Raw genomic sequence first — 5,223 nt, 5'->3', positions numbered from 1 at the left:
AGCTCTGCCTCCTGGGATCACGCCATTCTCCTGCCTCAGCCTCCCGAGTAGCTGGGACTACAGGCGCCCGCCACCACGCCCGGCTAATTTTGTGTTTTTAGTAGAGACGGGGTTTCACCGTGTGTGCCAGGATGGTCTGGATCTCCTGACCTCGTGATCCGCCTGCCTAGGCTTCCCAAAGTGCTGGGATTACAGGCATGAGCCACCGCACCCGACTGACTGTGGTATTTTGTTATAGCAGCCTGAACAGACTAAGACGGGCGTGTTGCTTCCATCAAAGACTACACTAAGTTGTGGATTATTTGTGAAATTGAATTACAATCTTATCTTTTCCTTAAGGTCTTTTGCCACCCCCCCCAAAAAAAAAACCCAAACTGATTCAAATTTTCATACTTTAATGAAATATTTTATAATTTGCAAATTTTTAAGTGATGTATGAAAAACCTAGATCAGTGGGATCTCCTCTCTGGCTGCCCATTAGAATGTCCCATGGAGATTAAACTGTTTTCTTCAGTTTGTGGACCAAGAGTTTTGATTTATTTAGGGTGGAGTTCAGGGTCGGAATGGTTTCAGAAGCTCCCAGGTGATTCTGGTGTGAGTTGGAGCTGCGAGGCGCTCAACTAGATTATAAGATGTTTCTGGGAAAGAACCACATTTTAGGAATTTGCCTCCCACCCAGTCCTCTGTGTTTAATCAGCACCTGATGACTTGGCAGGACTTGCCCCACCAGGGTCTGGCTTTGAAGGGTAGTGGACCCCAGGATCATTTGGATTAATCCTCTGCTACCTCTCTCTATTCCTCAACCAAGAGTGAATTTAATTTTATGTAATTGGGTGAAAGTCTACGAATCATAATTTTAATAAATTAAGGCTGGGTGTTTGTTTGAAATTAGATAAGATAAACCTAAAGGTTTGAACAAGTTGTGGATGGTTTGTAAAAATTAATCTTATAAAATAAATGCTCTGTGTGAACATACTGATTAAATTCAAAGGGATATTATTTGGTTTTTCTGTAAATTGAACCTTGAAATAAAAGCACAACAAGGTTTTCTTAAGGCACTGGTCTGCTCTTTAACAAGAATTTGTAAAGGGTTATAAAAGGTTTACAAGAATCTCACCTCATGTTCAAACTAGTTAAGATTGGATAGATTTATCTATAAGGTATTACTAAAAATTGGGGATGACATTAATAGTAGACTGATGCAAGGATGAAATTTGACTGTCTTGAACAAGATTTTTATGTAATAGTAAAGGATAATGAAAGATTTTTGTTTGCCTTGCAAATAAACTACCAAAAAAAGAAGGGAAAGGCAAGAGACAAATTGTTTGGAAAGTTGTCTTCCCTTTTAATGAGTAAAGGTTTTGTGCCTTTAAAAAAAGTTTTTGAGTCATCATTTTGGCTAATGATAACCTGGAATTCCATTTTATAGTATCAAGTGTTTTAAACCTTTAACATGTTCAGTAGGCTTCCCCAAATCAAACTTTAGCTTCAAAGTTGTCTTTTTTGACCCCTAACTTTTGGATGCCAACAGAGGGCCCCTGGATTATTTGACATGTTTAATTACATGGGATTGCCAAAATAAAAATAATGTTTAATCTTCTTCAGGTTACATTTTAGTGAATAACATTAATATGTGTTCCAAAATTGTATGAGATTTCTAAAATTCTAACATCTGAGTATATGATATCAATTTGAATTAGGATTATTTTGTTAAGTTATTGTAAACCACAGAAATAATGCAATTTGTCAATCGTGTTTTTGACTGAGACTGTCTAAAGACATCTTGTCGTTCACAGACAATCGTAGTCTTGTTTTGATCCTCTTCAAAAGATGGTTTGTAATCAGCTATAGAACTTAGGTGCTCTTAAATGCAGATTTCCAATATCTTTAGATTGTGATATTAGAATAAAGGAAAAATATTCAGGACTCATGAAGAGCTGAAATATTCATGAATTTATCAGGCAGAACAAGAGTTAACTGGGCTGAACTAATAGAAAACAGGTAATCTGTTTAATTTTTTGCTTAAAACATTACCGATCTTTTGTTTTTCAGAGTCAAGAAAACTTTTATTTTGAACTATTTACAGCATTTAACAATTGAGTAAAGTATACTCCTGTGAAAAAAATTTGGAGCGTATTTGTTCCTCTGCTGGTTTCTCTAGAATTTGGAAACTATTTGTGAGTATTCTTATGGCAATGTAGTTACTTGTGTAAGTGCAACAAGAATCCACTTTCTTTTGCAACAGGACACAATTGGAGAAACTGGTTGTTTTATCAGTTTCTGATAGAAGGGTATGCTTCCCTTTAAGGAATCAAGCTTGACTTGCAGAGCCAAAAAAATATTTCTTGGAGAAACTGGCCTCATACCTTGTCTACAGTCCTTGTACAGGGCTCCTAACCTGTGATTGCAGCAGGACGAGCCACAGACAAAACCTCTCAGACACCAAGTTCTAGAAGGAAGGGCTTTATTCAGCTGGGAGCATTTGCAAGCTACTACCTTAAAATCCAAGTTCCCCGAGTGCACAGTCTTTGTCCCTTTTAAGGGCTCACAACACTAAAGATTTCATATGAAAGGGTTGTGATTGATTGAGCAATCTAGGGGATACGTGACGGGGGTTTCATGCACTGGTAGAGAGAAACAGAACAGGGCAGGGAGTTTCACAGTGTGCTTCTATACAATGTCTGGAATCTATGAATAATATCAGTTTCTAAGTTATGAGTTGATTTTTAACTACTGGGTTTAACCCAGGCAGGCCCAGGCCTGGTTTCGGGCCTGGCACTGGGCTGCCTGTCTTTGGTTTTACTTCCTTGTTTTTTTTCTTAAAATAGGTACTGAGTATAAAACAATATAAAACAATATGAGAGTGTCTCTCTCTTTCCTCATGATGAGTAAAGAATGTCACTTTCTAACAGGTCCAGGAGCCCCAAGTTATCTTGGGACCTCAAGAGGAGAGGAATTTACCCAACTCATAGGTATTTGAGGGTACAAACCCATTGCTGGGCTTGACTTTAAAAAGTCTTTTCTGATATTCCTTATGGAACAGAATTCCATTAGAGCCAATTTTAAAAGCATATGTGAAAAATAATTATTCTTGCTGTACTTTATGCAAATAATCAGGGCAAGTATAAGACTAAAGTTTATTTTGCAAACAATCCTATTATTCTTTGTTTTTAACAAAAATGAGGGCTAGAGAGAGAAAAATTATTTCAAAACTTACCGCACTTGTCGTTAAATTCTGGTCTTATTAGTTGTTTTTAAGTTTTTGTCTGTATTTTAGACTAACCCTGTTTATTCCTGTGAACCAACTAGTGATCTCTGGCTGCAACTCAGAAGAAACAAGGGATGGGTAATATAGAAATCTGGATCAATATTCTAGTTCTGGGCAACTATCCTGCAAATCCTGCCAGGTGATAGGGGTAAATGAGGTGCCCATAACCTGGAGGTTTCTTTGGGAAAATAAGGCCAGGGAAGCTAACCAAAGCCAAGCTCCTTGCACCCAAATTTTAGCAGACATAACTCTAGCCACAAGTTACCTGGGTGTGTTGGCAGCCTCAGGATTTTTGTGCTGTCCTTACCCCCATGTTTTGTGTTTTTTCATGTCTTCTAATAACCTGGTTTGTCTCTTCTCACCTAGAGGTCATCAAACTCCAACCGCAGTCTCAGACGATTGCCCCTTTTACCAGGGACCCTTAGATAGCCCTCTGAGCGAGCTCTGACTGCCGTTTTCCAAGAACAGCGCCCCCTGTCAGCAGGAAGCAGTTAAGAGTGATCATGGTCTTTATCCTAAGGGCAATTAGATGTACCTCTTGAGAGGGGAGAATAGCAGGAGGCAGTCACATGCCTAGGCAGATAGGGGTGGATTCCTGGTGAAACCCGACTCTCAAACCGAAGATAGTTTAAAGCCTGAAAGCCAAACTACAAGTCCCAGGTAAATCCACAGACTGGATTGAGAACCCGTCTTCCTATCTGGCGTGCTTTCCTCTGATCCCCACGCTTCACCTATTTTACATATATCTACCCTTCCTTAATTGTTTTTTTACACTGTTGTGCCCAACTTTGGTGCCTTTGTTTTAACCTTTTTTGCGTACTCAGGAACCAATCAGTATGCGCTTCCCCATTCTGAGCCCATAAAAGCCCTGGACCCAGCCAGACTGGGGGAGCGATGAACCAACATCACGTGGGGGACCACCCTCGTGTCCCCTCTCTGCCGAGAGCTGTTCCATCACTCAGTAAAATTCTTCTTCATCATCCTTGCTTTTTGATTGTCAGCATAACCTCATCCTTCTTGGATTCAGGATAAGAACTTGGGAACCATCAAATGCATGTACGAGCTGTAACACAGGTGGGCTGTGGCACACCTGGTCCAGCCACAGGCTGAGCTGGTGTGCAAATCAGGTGCAGCCAGCGGACCAGGTGGGCGGGGTGCCTCCTGCAGCAGGTCCGAGGCCAAGTGAGGCCCAGGTGGAGGGCATCACCATTCATGGAGTTCCCTGGTTGGCAAAGTGGCCAACAAAAATCCTGCATCAATACCTTGCTGATAGGAATGTAAAAATGGTGTAGACATTTCAGGAAACAATCTGGTAGTTCCCCAGTTAAACAGATAGGATACAGCAATTCCTCTCTTGAGTATTAACCCAACAGAAATGAAAACATGGCCATGTGTAGTGGCTCACACCTGCAATCCCAGCACTTTGGGAGGCCAAGGTGGGTGGATCATTTGAGTCCAGGAGTTTGAGACCAGCCTGGCCAACATAGCAAAACCTCTTCTTAGCTGGGTGTGGTGTGGGTGCCTGCAGTCCCAACTACTTGGGAGGCTGAGATTGGAGGATTGCTTGAGCCCAGGTGGTCAAGGCTGCAGTGAGCCATGATTGCGCCACTGTACTCTATCCTGGGTGAGAGAGCAAGACCCTGTCTCTATAAAAAAAAACGCCGGGTGTAGTGGCTCATGCCTGTAATCCCAGCACTTTAGGAGGCCAAGGCAGGCGGATCACCTGAGGTTGGGAGTTCCAGACCAGCCTGACCAACACGGAGAAACTAATCTCTGCCAAAAATACAAAATTAGCCAGGCGTGGTGGCACGTGCCTGTAATCCCAGCTACTCAGGAGGCTGAGGCAGGAGAATCCCTTGAACCTGGGAGGTGGAGGTCATGGTGAGCCTAGATCGTGCATTGCACTCCAGCCTGTGCAACAAGAGCGAAACTGCGTCTCAAAAAAAAAAAAAAAA

This window comes from Mandrillus leucophaeus, unplaced genomic scaffold (assembly GCF_000951045.1).
Source record: "Mandrillus leucophaeus isolate KB7577 unplaced genomic scaffold, Mleu.le_1.0 Scaffold162, whole genome shotgun sequence".
Taxonomy (NCBI): domain Eukaryota; kingdom Metazoa; phylum Chordata; class Mammalia; order Primates; family Cercopithecidae; genus Mandrillus; species Mandrillus leucophaeus.
Note: the sequence above shows the minus strand (reverse complement) of the source record.